A 19,264-nucleotide genomic window follows, 5' to 3' on the forward strand; every position below is an offset into this window, starting at 1 on the left:
CCTCAGCTCACCCAGCCAGCTGGCAGAGAAAAACTGAAGGAAAATTTTAGATACTCTCCCTCTTCACTAAGGAAGGATTTATGTAAGTGTATATTGGCACATATTCATGTATGAGCATATATACAAGGACTTGCTGAAAATACACTTGCTGTATTAGTTGATAAAAGCTCCTGGAAGTTTATATTTGGTTTTCTGTCTCTGTATGAATATTAGAAATACCAGCTCTTCAGTGCTGCAGTTAAGTGTTTCTAAGGTTATCCTTTTGTGTGCAACAACAGCTCAAAAAGATCCTCTAATTTCATTTTTTAACAAAAGGTGATTGAAGCAAGGGCTATAAATTACTTAGAAAAGCAGCTAGGTTTTTGTTTGATTTTGTTTTTGTTTTGCTTTGTTTTTTTTTACAGATACAGATGATGTTTAGGAAGTCTGTATTATTCAGTACCATGCTCCACAGCTCTTACTAATTATGAAAGATAAGTGTTACACTGCTTGCAGTAGTGTGATTAGCCTGCACACTTAAACCATTTTCAGACAGCTCAAGTCTCATTTTCCAAAGTGACTCTTATTAGATGCATAGGGTGATTAATCTCATTGTTTCTCATGAGATGTGGATTCTTAAGTTAGTGATAACAGTAGAGTAGAATATAAAAAGAAGTGTTTATCTAGAGGTTGGAGGGATGGAGGGCATACGGGACTAGGGAGAAGGGACTTGAGAGGGAACTGGGAAGTGTCTGGAACTCCACATGGTGCCTGCCCTCCTGGCGGCACGAGGTGTGACAGGACACTGTAGAAGACACTGTGCAAGTACGGGCCAGATGTTTTGTGGAGGCAGATGGAGCTGTTGCAGTGAAAGTCAAACACAGCAACGTAGGTAATGAAATACGACATCAGAAAGAGATGAGGGGGGTGGGGAAAACAGAAATGGTTAAAAGTCCACAAAGGCAGCATAGTAAATTCTGCTTTCCACAATGGTTTAAAGGAATGGAGTTGCATCAATATCAGAAATGGGAATAAATAACAGATTTATAAAAGTCTTGGCTAGATTTCATGTAAGAAATTCAGAGAAGTTATCTGAGGATAGGATCCTGTATTCTCACTTAAAATTACTATAGATTGTTGTTACTAAAAGCAAGGAGGTGTTTGGGATATGTGATATCTTTTGAAGTTTCTAATTCCTATAAATTTTAATTTTATTTTGTACCTCATATTGCATATACTGTCTATTGATAATAAAATGGCAAGATTTCTACTTTGTGAAAGATTCTGGAAGGAAACTTTTCCCTAGATACTTACACATTATTTCACAGTTACTCTTGGTCCTTTCTCTTGTGAATGTGAAGTATAGTCTCTTCCTCATGAGTTAGGACCTTTCTTTCTGTAAGTTTCAATATCTTTTCCTTGTCATACCTTCTGGCAAATTGAAAGGGAGGCAAAATGGATGTAATAGAGATTGAGTTCTTTTTATAACCTTTTAAATAATTAAGTCCTCTCTACAACTGTACTGTCCAAGAAAGCCTAATCCTCTCGCTCAATTAATTAACCTTATTATTTCCTGACGTGCTAAATATTCCTTCAAGATTCTTTCCTCATAGCAGTTTTGGCAATAGGCTTGTGTTCTTTCCTGAATTGTATTTTCACAGGTTAGACCAAGTGAGTGTCTAATTAGTATAATTTAACTTTGCTTAGTAAGAAATTTATATGAATTTTTATTTCCTTAGAAATGATGCATCAAGACATATATTTCCTTGTTTACTTATTTTGAAAGCAGTAGAAAAATGTCAGTTTTAATTACAGACTTTATTTCAGTAGTGCATAACAAATGTGTTTAGCTGCTGACCATTAAAAAGGTTATTGGATATCAGGGACAGAAAGTCGACTATTTTAGTAGGAGCTGCAGGAGACAACCTTCAATATATTTGAATTATGTATTTCAAATATTACTTTTCAACAGAGGACATTATAGCAACATGAATCTTTTTTATTAAAATAAAAAATCTTGTCTTTATAAAAGCATAACATTTTGTAAGACGGAAAAAAAAAGTCAGATTCCTTGAATAGGTGACAGCATTTATAGCAAGGAAGTCAGATGTGATTCATGTATGAAAGCTGGCTGTGAAAACAGAGCTTTCTCCAAGGTCTTATAATAAGTGAGAGAGGCTTCTATGCAAGTCTTAAACATTAAAGGAAAATATTCAGCTGGAGAGAAGTCATTCATCAGGACATGACACTTGTAATTCTGCTTTCCCCCAAAGTACCAACTTTCTGGTGAAAATCACCATGTTTCATTCTTTTCTGGGGACTGCCATAGAAAGAAGCCAGCAGAGTGCTATACTTTTCTACTTGATTCGAATACTTAACATGCCATGCATTTTCCTATTTTATCATTAGAAAATTATTTATGGATCTATTTGATTTTTTTTTTTCTTTTTCTGAATAAATTGAGCACAGAAATAATGTGCATGGACATTGTACTGCTTTGTATTAATATTTTTATTTTAGGGTATTGGGTGACAGTTTGTGTGTCCTAGGCTTCTATCAGGCTTAATAGAGAGCAATCAGTTCAGCTAGATTAACATGACTCTTACGAGATTTCCAGTGCAGTGAGAGGCTGTCCTGTCCCAAGATCCCACATATTTGCTGAATTTGGTCTCATACCATGCAGAAAACACCACAGCTTTGTTCCTGATAAATATGGACTGTAGAATGCAATTAACTAGTGGGAGGGCAAGGTCATCTTTGCAGATATAATAACATTAATAGGTAGTAAGCAATACCAAAGGGGGGAAAAGAGAAAATACAAGGATGAGGTGCAAAGGAGGCACTGTTTCGCTTGAAGCAACCATTTACAAATGGAAGAGGGTGCACAATGGGGACAAAGAAACCTATGTTTAGATTCTTCAGAGCTGGGAGGTAAAGAGCATTCCAAATAAAAACAGAGGGCACTATGACTGGAAAAAGGTGAATATTCCTCCTATCTTCAGAAAAGGCAAGAATGACTACAGGCCAGTTGACCCTCATCTCTATGCCATGAAATGTTGTGGTGAAGGTCCTTAGACAAGCCACCTCCAGCTATATGATGGAGCAGCTGACTGGGAACAGCTAGCATGGATTTACTGAGGACAAATGGTACCTGAATAACATGGCTGCTTTCTGCGGCGGGATGACTGGCTCTGCAAACAAGGCAAGAGCGATGAATGCTGTATACCTTGACCTTAGCAAGAGTTTTGTTCTGGTTTCTCATAGTATTCTTGTAGTCAAACTGAGAAAATGTGGGCCCTAAGTGTGGACTACAAGATGGCCAAGAAACTGGCTAGCTTGTCTGTCTCCAAGTGGAGTCGTAGTGGTTCAAAGCCTAACTGGTGGTCAGTTATGAGTAGCATTCCTGAAGGGCTGATACTGGAATATGGTTTAATGTTTTCAGCAGCAGCCAGCACAATGGGCTAGAATATTCTTCAGGAAGTTCTCAGTTGAGTCCAAGCTAGGGAGACTGGCCAATGTAAGTGCATCAGGGGTGCCCTTCAGAGAGACCTGGACAGGTGGCAGAAAGGAGGTGACAGGAACCTTGAAAAGCTCAGCAAAGGTAAATGTGTTCTTTTGTGTGAGATGAGATAATACCCTGCAGCATCAAAGTCTGGTGACCAGCTGGCTAGCAAGCAGCATTGCAGAAAAGGACCTGGAAGTCATGGTGGACATGAATTCACAATGCTGCTTTGCAAGGTGAAAGCTGACTGCATGCAAGTCTCTGAAGTTGGAAGTGATTTCCCACCCCCTCGCCTTGCCACTCACAAAGCACTATCTGGAGAACACTGTCTAGGTCTTCCCAGCCCCCTCCAGTACAAATCAGATGTTGACAAACTGGTGCAAGTTCAGTGGAGGATCACGCAGGTGACTAGGACTGGAACGTGGCAAGAAACGCTGAGTGAGTTCAACTTCTTCAGCCAGGGAGGAGACTAATGTCAGATCTTATTGCTCTCTACAGCTGTCTAAAGTTATATTGTAGAGAAGACGGAGCCAGACTCTTCTTAGCAACCTGTGATGTAAGCCCAAGCAAGACAAAACGATCACAAGTTACAGTAGGGAAAGCTGTGACTGGATATAAGGTTAAAAAAAAAAAAATCCACTGTAAGCCTGGTTAAATACTGGAGCAGGGGCCAGAGATTGTGAAATCTTCATGCTTGGAATTTTGAATAAACTTGGCTAGACAATGTCCTGAGTAACACAATCTGACATTGAAGCTGGCCTTGCTTCTAGCAGAAGGTTGAATTGGATGTCTCCAGATTTCTCCTCCAACTTAAAATTATTCTGTGATTCTCTGAGTCATCTCAGTGTAGTACTTTTGATAATCACAAGAAAAGCCTGGTTGTTGAGTTTTGTTGTGCCTTATCTACTGCACAAATCTCTCTGTATTCACCAGGAAAACAATACTAGAGGCAGGTAATCACTTCAACAGTCAGTGTTCATGGTGAACAACTTACCATTATCAGTAGCTGCATCATTAGATACGTAAAAAGCCTTGCTAATCACTGACCATTGTTAAAGATTTGTATAGCCTAAATACTTTCCCAGAATTTTAACAACCTGCCTCTTCAATTAAAAAAAAAAAGCATCAGAGCAGAGAGAATGATCAAATGCATTAAAAAGTACAGTTGAAAATGGACGTTCTTACTTGTTTGAAAAAGTCACCTAATCAATGAGATCATTAAAGTAACATCTAATCAAGTAGCATGGAGTGTTCAACAGCTTCCCTGTGCCTGGAAGTTGTGAATAGAATCTAATTGTTCCTGGACTGACATCTTGTTCTGAAATCAAAGTGTTTCTGTAATAATTTGACTCATATTTCAGCCACATGATTGTATGAACTCTGAGCTGTTACTAGCAATCAGTTGAAGTGAAGGTTTGCTAAAGCCTGTAGAGAAGTCTTCAAGAAGCAAACAAGGGATTCCTTTCATATCTGTATATAGAGTTGCTTTTGTTCGGAGCTCAGAAGAGCTGCTTAAGAACTAAAGGGTAACACTTAAAGCTTTCAAAACTGGGAATATCTGTTGAGGAAATGTATTGATGAATATTTACTTTTTGAGCTGGATTGTTGCGGTATTTAAGAGCCTCATAAGGAAATTTTAATGGAAAGCATCTTCTGTTGAAACCCATTAAGTTTTGGTTCAGTGAAGGACCTCTTGATAAATGCTGCTGTTCCCAGCTAATGGCTCTGGTGCTGCCTTTGTAGATAATCTTATGATATAATAGGTAAAGGAGATAACAGCAATGCTACCTGCTTTATTTGTTGTGCTAAGCAACAGAAGTTTGGTCTGTGATGGTGGTTTCGTTTGGTTGGTTTTCTTTTTTTTGTGTGTGGGTGTTGCGAGGGTTTTTGTTCATTTTTTGTTTCTTTTTTTTATTTGTTTGTTTGTTTTTAGGTGCCATGTTTTTCCAACTTTGAAGTCAGAAAAATGTAACAGTAACTTCAGTGGACGTTTGATCTGTGAGGTCCCATTGATTGTCTGATAGCTGTGAAATGAGTGGATGCTGTGGTGCTAAGGATTAAGGATTTGGAACTGAGAGAGTTCTAGGGCAAGGAGTGTGCTTTTTGTTGTAAGTGGCAGATGTTGGTTGCAAGTGGGGATTACTATTATTACTATTATTTCCATGTATCCACCTTGAAGTCTGTCAGGGGATGCAGGAGGTATTTGCAAGGAAAAGATTGATGTGTACAAGAGGGATGGCTCTGAAAAGAAACCATTTCATATCAGGGACAAGCCTTGTGTCTGTCTGTATTTTGCAAAGTAGTTATCAGAGCTTTTAGAAGAGAGATTTTTTTGATACAGAAAAGCTAGATATTAGTGGAGTATATAATTTAGCATTAGGAGATGCCTCTGTCTCTGAAAGCCACATCTCAGTGAGGTTTTAACTTTATTGCACCTTGCTTTTACTCTGAACTTATCTAGCAAATGTTAACACTGTACTCAGAGTTTTGTTTAGTCAAAATGTTTCTCCTCAACATTGAAAGTATGAGCAAGCACAAGTATGTAGTTTAGTATTCATTTCTGAATTGATAAGCAACTTGCAGCAGTCTCAGTCTTCAGTGTGCAAGCTCTGAAGGGCAGAGAAGCCTCTCTCGTTATGTAAAAGAAAACAGTTTTTTGGCTGTTGTGATTAGATTGTTGCGGGAAAGCATCATAAAATGTAGTCTAAAATTTTGTTAAATGCTAAAGCACTTTTAAAATGCCAACAAAAAGTTGTTTCTAGTTGTCCAATTAAAAGTTATTATCCTCCAGTTTTAGCTTGCTTGTGGAGTAAATTCCTTGGAAGGTTGCTTGTTTCATTCTACTAAATTCATCTGGACTGCTCCGTAACATGAACGAAAGAAGACCCCAAAGGGCCTGAGCTTACTCTTGGCTGCTATTTTTACCTTACCAGAGACTTTGTGAGAGAAGTACAGTGTTATGTACTGAGAATGAAATCTGTCAAACAGTTTGGAAAAACGTGGCTAATTTAGCAGTGTTAGATAAAACAACCCCTTTCGCTATTTCCTCTGAGAGTAATAGCCTATATTTTCAGCACAATTGGCCTTTGGCAACTGTTGGTAACATGGGAGGGTATTTTTGGAAGAGGAAGGAAATAAAAAAGGATTAAACTACAGGGAATTGTGAAGGAGACAGAATGCTGAAGAACAGCATTGCTAAGGAAGAAATAGCTTTGCAACAAGTTCCTGGACTGTAGGTGTTTGGTTTTTTTTTCTCATCTTCCAGATCTGTGTTCAAAATAGGTCAGAAAGACACAAAAATGCATACTTTTTCTTACACACATACATAGAAATAATACAGATATTGAAAGGTATTTGTCTATACACAAACACTCAAAGAATGTATACAAGGACAGTGTAAGAATATACTCTAGCCTTTAAACAAAGTATTACAAAGTTTTTCTCTCTTTATATTTGTCTGAACAACTTGTCAAAAATAATTTCATATTCATCTGAGTTTTTGTTTACACAGGAAGTGCAGGTGCGCTTGTCCATTCAGGGAAACTTTTAACTGGTCACCAAGAACTGATATATCCCAAGAAGTAAATGCGTGTAGGCTATTCTTTCTAATCTGGTCATAGATTTTTATTTATTTATTTATTTAATATATAATACTTTGAACAATGAATGTGCTTAGAGAAATATTTGTCCAATAAAATGTTGCGAAATATTTCTTAATTTATCAGTTAAACAGTAACAAGAAGTGACTGCCAAACTGATTAATAATAGATTTAACACTCTACACTAAGAAATTCATATAGTATATTGTCCTTGGTGAGGGAGGGATTGGCTTGAATAAGGCAAATTTTAAAATTGTTTCTTGAAAGTCAGTTTGACGTAAGTTAATTTACAATTTGCCGTGAACTTCTGTTTTTGCATTTACATTTTGCAGATTCCTGGTCTCCTTTATTTTTCAGAGTGCTGTTGTTTTTGTGATAAACTTATTTTCTCCCACAGAAAAAGTAAGAGGCTTTAATGGATGTCTTGAAATAAATTTTCATGAACCATCCCTTTAAGTGAAGTAATTTTTAATGATCTGCTGCTAAGCTTGTCTTTGTGTAAGGAGAATCGTATCAGGTGGGTAGACCAGTTCCACCCATGGGTAATTTTCATGGTGCCTCGTATTGTCGGTGCATGATTTTCCACTTTTTTTTCTTTGTCCAGAATTTATCCTTAAAACAGCATACAGTATAAGTGCCCTGAATAATAGGCAGGTATGATACCAAACCAATTAATCTTCTTTTAGCATTTGGTGTTTCATTATGAGGTTTCGTTGTTGCAACTGGAGATGCCTTGTAAACCCAAATTTAAGTATGCTGCTGCAGGGTAATGATGTGAATCTTGTGCTGGTCATTTCCTAGTTGTATTTTACTGCATAGGTACATCTTGAAGATAGTTTTACTGCTTTAATTGGTACCATCTTCATAAGTGCATAGTGTGATACTAGAGGCAAAATCTGTCCATGTGTTGATTATGGTCATCTCCCAACCAAGAAGTAAATCTGTCTCACTAGGTCTTTTAGTAAATTATAATGAAGATGTGTCACTTAAAGGACACAGTGGGCTGGGCAATGTTGAGTTTATGATTGGACTTTATGAACTTAAAGGTCTTTTTCCAACCTAAATGATTCTATATCTCTTGAAAAAGGAAGGATCTTCACATAGTTTCCCTTTTATTTTCCCTTGACAGATCTACCAATCATAAAGCAGAAGTCCAAGATTTATGTAATCTAGGTTTATTTCTGTTTTTTTTTTCCTACTCAGTTTTGAAGTTTGTAACAATGCAGACTTACTATGGAACCTGAATGAAGAGGAAACAGATGAGCAAATAAAAAGAAAGTATCAGTCTTTTCATTTTTATGGAGTATGTAACCAGGATATTTTGAATTTTTAGCTCAGTTATGAACTCCTGGCATAATTCAGTTTTGTATATATTTCCTGATCTTCAAATATATGGATAATCTGATTTAATAAGATTAAACTCTATTAATATTTGAACAGAATGTTAATAAATATTTAAATTCTACTCTCAGTTCTATCAACGCTAGTACAAAATAACCCTCCTGATTTCTTGCAATATTTGTCCAAGAAGGCAGTAGTACAAAGAACTGAAGACAATTTATGGTGCACTGTTTTTGAGCTCTTCTACAGTACTTTCTTGTAAGATTAGAGGATTTTGTTTCCATCTCACTAAATAGTTATTAACTGCACTTCAGTTAACACTGAAGTTTTTTATGAAATGTGATTAAATCGAAATTTCAACCAGAATGGTTCTTCTATACCCAACCATTGTGGCTGAATTTGGAAATTAGTGCAAGTCTGTGAAATGGCAATTTACTGACACATGTGCTGAGATATTCTTCCTGCTTCTCTGCAGAAAAGAGGTATAGGATTTGATTTGCATGCTACATGTAAACCTGTCCTGATGCCCGATAAGCTTGGATCATTCAAGTTACTTTCATGTTAGCCTTAAGCTGCTCTTAGGCTTTTAATAAGATTAGTAAGGGTCTCCCAATAAAAACAAAACCAAACTCCAAAAACTCAGAACGTTTCAAAAACCATGGAGAGACGTCTTTTCTAGGCTTTTCATTTTCCTTTTATTCATTATGAGAAGCAAGGCATCCTACCTCATTAGTCAACAGCAACTGAGTTTCTCCAAGTGTGTAAACTGCCCCTGGAGTTCCACTGAAAAGTCTCTTTCCATCTTCATTTACTGTGGGTCTCAGGCCTTTTTCCTTAAAGTTACTCATTCTGCAAGGTTCAGTTATAGAATTAGTTGGAGCTGAAAAAATACAGGAGTTACTTACAAACAAATGGCTTTGTAGAGCTGAGCCCATTTTCAAAGGAAGAAAATGAACCTGTGTGGTGGCCTCATGCTTGCAGCTCTGAGAAATGCTGGATTTTTGCACACTTTGTGTTGGTTGACCTCTGTCTCCACTGAGGTTAACAATTTTTATGACTGGCTTTGGAGTCAGTATTGCATGATTTAGGGTATCTCTGTCTTAGAGTTGCGAGTGATACACCCTCATCAAGGTATTGTGCACGCACAGGTTATTCTATAGCATTTGTACAATTGGCCACTTGTCTTCATTGTGGATCAAAGGTATTTTTAGAATCTAAATATGTAATAACAATAAAGAATTTTATAGCTTAGGCAAACTAAAAAATGTGAACTGAATTTTTATTATCATGAGTGACTCACATCACTTAAAGCTGGACAGGAACATCCTGACTTTAACCAAACTACTCTGTTTAAGTGATTAGAGGCAGAATTATTGACTTCAGTAAGAGATAATGATGTTAACTATCATTAGTGCAGAGCTGGTTTTCAGTAGGGAATCCTAGTGTAGTAAGGTGAAGTGATATTTGCATATGACCTTCACCAAAATCTGCTGACAAAGTCAGCTGCTATTTCTAGCTATTAAAATAAATTCAGAATAATGATAAATATGAATTGTAACACGTTTCTGATGTGTTCTAGCCATCTGTTGTAACTATATGTTGGATGGAAATGCATTGATGTCTGAACTGGTCTCTATGCTACTATCTGAGCCTGATTTTGAAACTGGGTGATGGTTTAGTAAAGTTTCTCCTGATTAGCAGAAGTAAATTTCCCAAAATAGCCAATAAACTGGTTTTTTTGCTGCTTATTAGAGATTGTCCTAGTAGTTAGCTTCCCAGGGCTTTGCCTGAGGCTGAAGTGGTTTCTAACAATTCATCATTAACTTCTATGACAACTGTGGGCAGGCTGCAATTGTCGGAATTAGTCATGACATACTGGAGGCTTCCTACTGCCATTCTAAAGAAATGCAGTTACATCAGATTTTGCTCTATTTCTAAGTGACTGGGTATGAAAAGGAATGTGGAACTATTTTATTTTACATACTCTTGAAGACAACTTTAAGGAGGGGCTTGAACAAATACACTGTAATGTCTCAAATGTCTACTAGTGGAATCATCCATTCTTCAGTATCAATGTCACATTGTCTTGTACTCATCACAAGTGCTCCCATTTTTGCCCTCAGCCATGTGCAAATCACTAGAGGGGAGTCAGAATGTGCAAACAAACCTGATGAACTGGAAACAGTCATAAATATAGGATGAATTGTTGATCTTCTATTGAGAAGAAAATATAGATACGCAGCTTTTGCTTCTCAAGTTTAAAATCTATTTTTAAGCATGTGCTGCTAATAACACGTTTCATATAAATTGCTCTGGCTACTAGTAACTTATGCATTGAATGTGTTACATGTTGTAGCCAGGACAGAGAGTTAAAATCACATACCTGAGAACTCCCTCTCTTCTCTGGAATGAGTTAATAAAAAAAACTCTAGTGCCATCCTTTCTGTACCTCCCTCCAAACATGATACTTTTGGTAATCTAGATGTTCATATTGCCAATAGGTAGCTATGTCTCCAGTGCTGTAAATCATATCATGTCACATCAAATGGATCTGGTGTCAGTCACTTGAATGGGAACCTTGCCTGAGAAAAAGTCTTCATAACTGTATTTATACTGTGACCTACTATCTTCTACTTCTCTATTGTATAGGAAGGAAACCTATGTTTTCATAGGCCGACTTTATTATGAAGTAAACAGAAAAGTTCACACACAATTTGAAGAAAAAACAATAATAGCTGACAATAAATGTTGATATTTCAATATTTAATTTCAAATTGAGAATTTCCTAGGGGCAGAAAACTTACTACTTCTGTTTCTATAATTTAACCATGACTGATAGGAAGGTGATGCCTTTCTACTCTGCTAGGATGCAAAACTTTGTAGTTATTAATTTGTTTGGGCCAGTCATGTATGCTGAAAGGAAAATACCTGAATGATAAAAAAACTCTTATATGATAAACTGAAGGACAAAGCATACATTTGAGGAAACAGGACTCTTCAAGGGCAAACTGAAATAAAACTTCAAGTGATGTGCAACTGACGTCAATTAACTAGAAATGACAAAGAGTAAACAGATCATGATGGTACATAGCAACATAAATCAGAATGGTTCTTTCTCAGAAGATATGATGAGTTAATGTAGGTGTAAAGAGGTGGCCTTGAAGGCAGCTAAAATTTGAACAGGCACCATTTTCCCCTCTGTGTACATAATAAGTGTTAAAAAAATCAACTGCTTATCCGTTAGAATTTTTAGCCATGCTTGTAACTGTAGTGCATGAAATTGCCTGTTGCAAACCACCTTAAATTTCAAAAAGCAGCATAACAGTAATGTAAGGAATCAAAGAACTGAAAGAACCTTGAATGTCATCTAATCCATCCCTTTGTCTCCAAAGAGATTCAAGAGGATTTAATATAATTCCTGAATGATGTTTGTCTGATCTTTTTCAAGACCAAAACCTCTCCAGGTAGAGGTTCCATAAAGTCTTAGGAAGTCCCTACAGTATGTAACCATCCATACTTCTACCAAGTCCCCCCGTTTCTCCTCTGGGCCCTTTCACTGTAATTTAAATTCTTCACTTACCCTACCTGAAATTAGCACATGGAGGCCAATTTATTCTGATTCTTTTCATCTGTGCTTATTACATTATGCTTCTCTTCAGACTTTTCTAGATTAAGTAACTACTATTCCTTCCCCTTTTCCATTTATATCACATTTTGCAGACCTCTTGCTTTTTTATCAATTTCTTCTGAACTTTGTCCAACTGGAACATGTAATACTCAGCTGAGATCTTACCAGCTTCACAATAAGTAAGATGATTACTGTATATGACATGTCAACAATACTTTTATTTATGCATCTCAAGATAGTGTTTGTTCTTATAAAAGCACAAAGTTTTTGGCTTATGCTAGCTTGTAATCTATAATCACTCACATCCTCTCTATTCCATCTGCATAACAGTTACTAAACCACTTTTCCTTTCCTCTATTTGAACAGTTTGATTATTTTTATTGATTGCTATCTTGTATTTTTGAATAACTTCTCCATCTTGCCCATGGTTTTGAAAGGCAACCGTGCTTCAAACATGCTTAAATCTTCCCTACACTGATGCAATTTGCATGTTTAAAGAGCATACTTCTTATTGCATTATAAAAATTTGATTAATGATAAATTTCAGTGGTATGGGACCAAGACTAGTCTCTTGTGGAGTTTCATCTTGCTATACTTCCTAGTTTAAGGCCAAGCCACTGATACGTAATCAGAGTATATTTTTCTCTCATATATGCAACTGGGCTTAACAGTTTAATTTAACCCATATTTTTTTTTAGTCACAGAATATAAAAATGTCAATTAGAAAGTGTAAAAAAAATCTCACTAATGCCCAAATGATGTTTACAGGTTTTCCCTATCTTGCTCTAGATTCTGACATGTCTGCGTGCATACAGGTACAATAAGATGGTGTTATGCATTTATACAGAAATAGCATAAAAAAGGGAAGGTGGTATTTTGAGCAGAGCTTTCTGCTCAAAGGGGACTTCTGGAATTGCTTTGGTGGTGGTGAAAGCACTTCTGATACCATAACTGAAGATTCATAATTGACAAAATTTAAAAGGTCTGGGGTTCAAAGCTTGGAACAGTTTTTGCAAATACGAAGTAAAATAGCTGGCTGCGCAGAAATAAAGCACTGGAGATATGCAGTATGATGGGGTAGAGATTTTCATCTTTGTATCTTTAGAAATGGTACAGCTCACTCACCGCACACATCAATCATGGGGGGTCATGGGCTTCAAGCAGTACTGGACAAACACGGTTGCACGCTTGGAGCTGATCGGAAGTGACTCCAGGGAGGGGACATTTGGGCATGTTTGCTGCCTGCTCGTGGCTGCTGAACCCCTCAGGATCACTTTGGAGTGCTTCCAGAGAAGCTGTGAGGGAACACACGCACCCAGCACCCCAGCAGAGGCTTGTGAGCTTGCTACAGGTGCACCTGTTTGCTATTTGTCTGCATCCTAAAGTCTGATCTTGGTTTAGGTACCTCTATCAATCCCCTCTCTATTTTTAGTGATATATCACCATAGCTAGACAGGGGCCAGTCCTGAGCCATTTTGCAAAGAAAAATAGGGCTTGTAAGCTTGTGCTCCACAGTGTGTCCTAGCAAATGTCAGAAAGATGGAGATTTAACTGTGGAAGTGTGCTTTTTCCAAGCCTTTTCATGAGGATCTAAATGTTGGTAGCACCTTCTTTTCTAGCAATCTGGAATTTCTGTTCTAAATGTGCTGCAGTTTGTATGGATTTCTGTTAAATCAATAGACAATGTAGAGGGGAATGTATAAAAAGAAAAACAGAGCTAGAAGTCCATAAAATCTCTACAATATTTTTGTGAAATATACAGTGACATTATTTGCAATAGATAACTATAGTTATAAAATCCATTATTCTCATCTATTTTCATTCAAGAAGTACTTAGGCACAAAATATGAGATTTTTCTAATCTAGTGCTTTTGGAGGTATGTATACTACCATGCTTTTTCAAATGGAACATCATAGCAGGGAATATGTCCAATGATCAATATTTAGTGGGAGAAATCATTCTAGAAGTGCAAAATTACTTTTATAAAAACTGTGATCAAGATAAGAGAGCTCATATTTATGTGGCACTACCCAATTTTAAAAATTAAATACAAAAATGAAATACAAAGTCTTTCTAGACACAGAATATGATTTTGCTACTGTTCCGAAGTGCTATAGAAAAGATGGTGACATGAGCTGAGTTCCTTGCGAATAGTAGTGCTGTGTAGGTAATGTAAATACTGGGCTATTATCTGGCTTCATGTAATATGCAGTTGGATAAATCAGGTTGTGTTTATGAGGTACTTTTTACACATAGCTGAATTTCCCTCTCTGCTATGGACAGGAAAATATTTTGGTAGGAGTAATTTGGCTGTACCAGGTGATGGGTAATGGTGCAAAGGGAGGATTTTCCTGAGGGTGCATTGAGATGCCATTGGATAAATCTGCTGCTGTTTATCTCCTTTAACACCCTCTTTCTGAAAATTAGGTTATCCATGAGCAGGAGAATTGTATGTTTGAAGGGTATATTGTTTTTTTTTTTTTTCCTTTTCCTAGTCACATAAGAACACCTCACATATATTCTAGTCTTGTGGACTCTACTTGTTTTAGAACTGATGTGTAACAAACTGTAGGGAAATTCAGTCTGGCACTTTGAGCTGTCTGATGTCATTGAGGAAGAACTGAAGTTGTAGGGTAGGTTCATATGTCTGAAGCAGGCAATGCAGCTGGAGCAGTTATCAGGGGTAAATCCTGGTGATGAAAATCTAATATGGGATGAAGGAAGTGATTCTGTTGTCCTGGCTGTTGGGGACCCCATCTCAAATTGCATTATTTCTGGCTGGTAGAATCCCTGGTGTGAGTGTACCTTGACTTCATTATTATTGATTATCATTATTTTATGAAGTATAGTTTCTTTCCAGGGAAAAACCTAGTTTTGAGGCCTCAACACTTTGTTTGAAGTAGAATTGAGCTAAAATTTCCTACTACACAATTTGCCATGAAATTGCAGAGGGATTTATATTTGGTAGGAGCTAGCCTTTACATGATGGTTAAAAGAAAGCTTTTTTTTTTTTGCCTTTGATCCACATCAGTATTCCCCAGACTCTTCCACAAGGGGGACATAGTTCTAAGCAAATACACAGTTCATGGTTATTTTTGAATGCACACATGTCTAACCTTTCTTAATTTAAAATATTCTGTTGGAATGTCTTGAGACAACCTCCAAAGTGTGCAGGCTGTCACTGAGGAAACTCTTTGACATGAAGACAGAAAAATACCTTTTTTCTTTCTCACCTTTTTTCTTTTTTTTTTTTGGGGGGGGGAACTTTCTTTTTTGTTTACAGATGAAGATCTAAGTCCTGGGTGAAAATAATTTGCTCACCTGAGGGTCATGATTGACTTCAGATTACTCATGTATATACACGTCCTGAAGAGATAGTTACTGTTTTTTTTAAAGAATGTTACTTCAGCCTTCTTTAGAATGGATTGACATTTCTCCATTTACTTCAGACACAGCTGAAGCTTTCTGGTAATGGATTTAGAGGCTGTGGTAAAGAGCATTCCTCCCTCCCTATGTCTATCTTTCCTAGTAACTAGTACTGTGTGAAACAAAGACCTGAATTAGGAGAAAGCAATATATAGGTTTATTCATCAACTTGGCTTGACTTCTGTACTCTAGAAATACATTTTTCAGTTTGCATTACAACTATGTTCTAGAGCTCCTAACAACATGACATGTGTAGCTGGGGCCGGGTTCACTGTGGGTTCCATAACTCTTTCTGACCTTCAGGTATTAAAAACCAATCCTACATGCAAGTAGCCCATCCTGAAAAGGAAAGCAAGCTAAGAACGATATTTTTATGACAAATTTTGAGTGGGACCCTTCACTTCCCATTTTCTAGCTAAACTTGAATTTTGGAAAGGGAATTTGGTGTCAGGATGAGCAGAATTGCCTTGACTTCTGACTAAAGAAACTCTCACTGTGGCTTGTTTCTTCAGCCACTAGCAAGCTTTGACTTTTCTTATATGGTGTTAATACCAAATCTCTTTGTGTGCTTGGCATTTAAAGTGTAATTATGCTTATATTAGATATCCACTATCAGAAATGAAAGAGCAAGGTATCGTCTCTCTTTTCACCTAGCTGTAAATATTACACTGATGAATGTTGTTTTCCAGAATAAATTGCTGTGAGTTTACCTAAAATTACTCCCAAGCCCACTCAGATGACTCAGACATCATATCATCCACAGGAGACCAAATTAGATTGTCATAAATAATGTGCTTCACATTTATGTTTATTTCTGAGCATCTTATTTGAAATTGTTCTTGTGAATGGGTGACATTTTTCTGTGTATATATGAAGCTTGCTTTATTAGTTCATTTTCCACTTAAAAGTCCCAAATGTCTAGATACAGACTTTTCCATCATCCTCAGCAGGGAAAAGATGGTATTTAGAGACTTCTAGCCATGTTAGATTTCATTACATTATGTAGCCCAACACTTGAATTCTGGAATCACCAAGTGTATTTGGAATTGACACTACTTTGGCAAAGGTTTCTTAAACCTATTCCCAGAATCCCTCTGGGTAAAAATCCATAGAGCCCTAGTATTATTATTATTATTATTATTATTATTATTTTTAATCCTTTGTAATCCTTGCAGTTAAAAAGCTTTTCCCAGTGGCTAACCTAAGACTTATTTGCTCAAAATTTAGCTAATGTTTCATTGTCCTGTGTCCCCACTAGACATGGGAATGACTGGCTACCCTTCTCTTCAAAGCAACCCTTTGCATTCTGTAGTTGTATCTCTTCTCTTATGATCCTCTTTAGTTTTTTTTTTCCTTTCCTCACAGATCTTATGTTTCATGTAGCTCCCCTCTGTTCTCTCATTTGGCTTCATCTGTCCGAAATCTGAACACAGCATTGCAACTGAAATCTCAACAGTACTGAACAGAATAAATAATTACCATTCTTATCTTGCATAGGGTGTTTCTGTTAATACATCTATCTCAAAGTGATATCAGCCTTTATGTATCATCCTAGAAATGAGTCAATGGTCTGTGATCCTTTAACGCTTCAAATTCTTTTCTTCAAAACAGTTGCCTACCCTGGTTTCTCAGTTTTGCACTTGATTTAGCTTTAATAAATGCAGTACTTTGCATTTGTCTTTAAAGATTTTTTTTTTTCCTTGCTGACATTGGATTATTTTTCTTTCTTTCAAAGTAATAGCAAACCATTCCAATTTGCTGTCTTCTGTATGTTTTGTGTGCACTTTCTACTCCATGACCTAACTTCTTGATGAAAATAATTAATAGAACTGGGCTTCTGCAGGGTCTCAGCTGAAATGCTCTCCCAGCTTCACACAGAACAAATAATATGTTTTAATTTTGGCTCTTTACCAACAGTAAGTGCTCTACGACATAAACAGTTTCAAGCTGGCAGCATCAAATCTTCAGTTAATGTCATCTGTGTCACCTAGTGCAGACTTTCAAGACAATGTTCTCTATTAAGGTACATTTTATAGTCAAACAACAACTTGATCACAATCTCTGTCATCAATGGTTGGTTTGTTTTGAAAAAGCATCGCTGGCAATCTGAAGATGATAAACCAGCCTAGATGTTCCTCAACAGATTATATGTTTGCCATGTGTCTGTGTGGAGATTTGCCTTATTCAAATGCTTCTGCCACCCAGCGTTCTAAAGAGACTTCTCTCACTTCTGGTTTCCTAGCTTGCTGGTGGATGTAGTTACAACGTGAAGAACATAAGGAGAGCTGTGCCAGGTGGCACATGCCCCTCTAGCCCACAATCCTCTCTCCAAGAGTGGTCAGTAGCAGCGCCTCAGTAACAGCACAAGAACAAAGCAGTAATGGTTGTTCCTCCTCACCAGTTTTCTCCAGTTAATCTCTCGGCTTCTGATGGTTTGTGGTCTCAAGAGCTTTCTTAAGCAGATGTAATCTCTCTGCATAGAAAATTATTCCTGCTTTTGTGAAGCTGATTTTCTTGTTTCAAGTGCACAGTGTCACATTTATCTGGATTAATCTTTGCTCATTTTGCTTCAGTCTACTAGGCTGATTAGAACAAAAGGTAAGATGTAGAAGTTTGACATTTCCTAAGTAGGCGGCGTCAAAAATCTTCTCTCCCTGTGAATTTTTGCTCTATGCACTACATACTGCAGTCTCAAACTTTGCCTATTGATCTGGCCTGGCTTGTTTAATCTGAGCATAAGGACAGCAAAATTGATGAGGAGAATATGAAATATTTCCCCCATGTATGGCAGCTGCACCAGTAATTACACTCCCTTTCATCAAAATATATCTGAATACTGTCATTGTAAATCCTGATTCATTGTCAAATTATTTCCTTGTTACTGTTGTTGCTTTCCTCCCACCTTTTAGCAACAGCTGTAAAGGGACTGGTTTTTATTGGATTAATTTTAGACACTCCTTTGGACTTGTTTTTCCTCAGTTCCAGAGCTTTTTGAATAGAATGCGTCATGTATTTTGTCCTGAACTTAGCATGCAAGGCTGGACTATCTGTGAATAATTTTTCCCAACCCTCTTTCATCCCCGGGGAATTAGCAGTGAGACATGGGACACGGTGGCAAAGGCTTGTCTCTAACTGCTGTTCCCACCATCGCAACCACATGGGCAGAATCCTTGCAGAACCACCACACAGGCATGAGGAAGCAAACTGTCTCCTAGCTCAGCTGTATGCCATCCCTGGCTCATTTTGTAGGTACTGCTTTGCTGGTGGGGATCTGTGGTATGGTGGTCTGGTTTTTGTGTTTGTTTTGTTTTTTTCCTTCACTTTTTTTTTTTCTTATTCTTTTTTTTCCCTGCAGGCTTGGAGCTCATAAAGCGATCCTAGCAAAAGTTTATAACAAGGACATGGTATAAAACTCCCCATGTTGACTACAAAATTACTTTCAGGTTATTGCATCTAATCACATTTTTTGCTTGTTAGTTTTCTGCTGGATTAGCTAATTGAACAAGCCCACTGAGGAGTCAGGGAAGTGGCAGAGCCAAAGCACAAGGAAGGGAAGCAAAGTGTGACAGGGGAGAAAGGGAGGGAGCTGCCTGCTCCCAAACCTGCTTGTGGTAGCAATAAAACTAAACGGGCTTTGCAATCTTGTCATACTGCACCCTAAAATATGCTGATTTACATGTTGATTTTCCCAGTCACTGGAAATAATGATCTTCCAGGGAGTATTAAGCCACAGTGAACTTTAAGCCAATTTACTTCTAAATGAGAGCATTCCCATAGGTATGTAACAT

The sequence above is a fragment of the Nesoenas mayeri genome (genome assembly GCF_963082525.1).
Source record: "Nesoenas mayeri genome assembly, chromosome: 2".
In the NCBI taxonomy this organism is placed as follows: Eukaryota; Metazoa; Chordata; class Aves; order Columbiformes; family Columbidae; genus Nesoenas; species Nesoenas mayeri.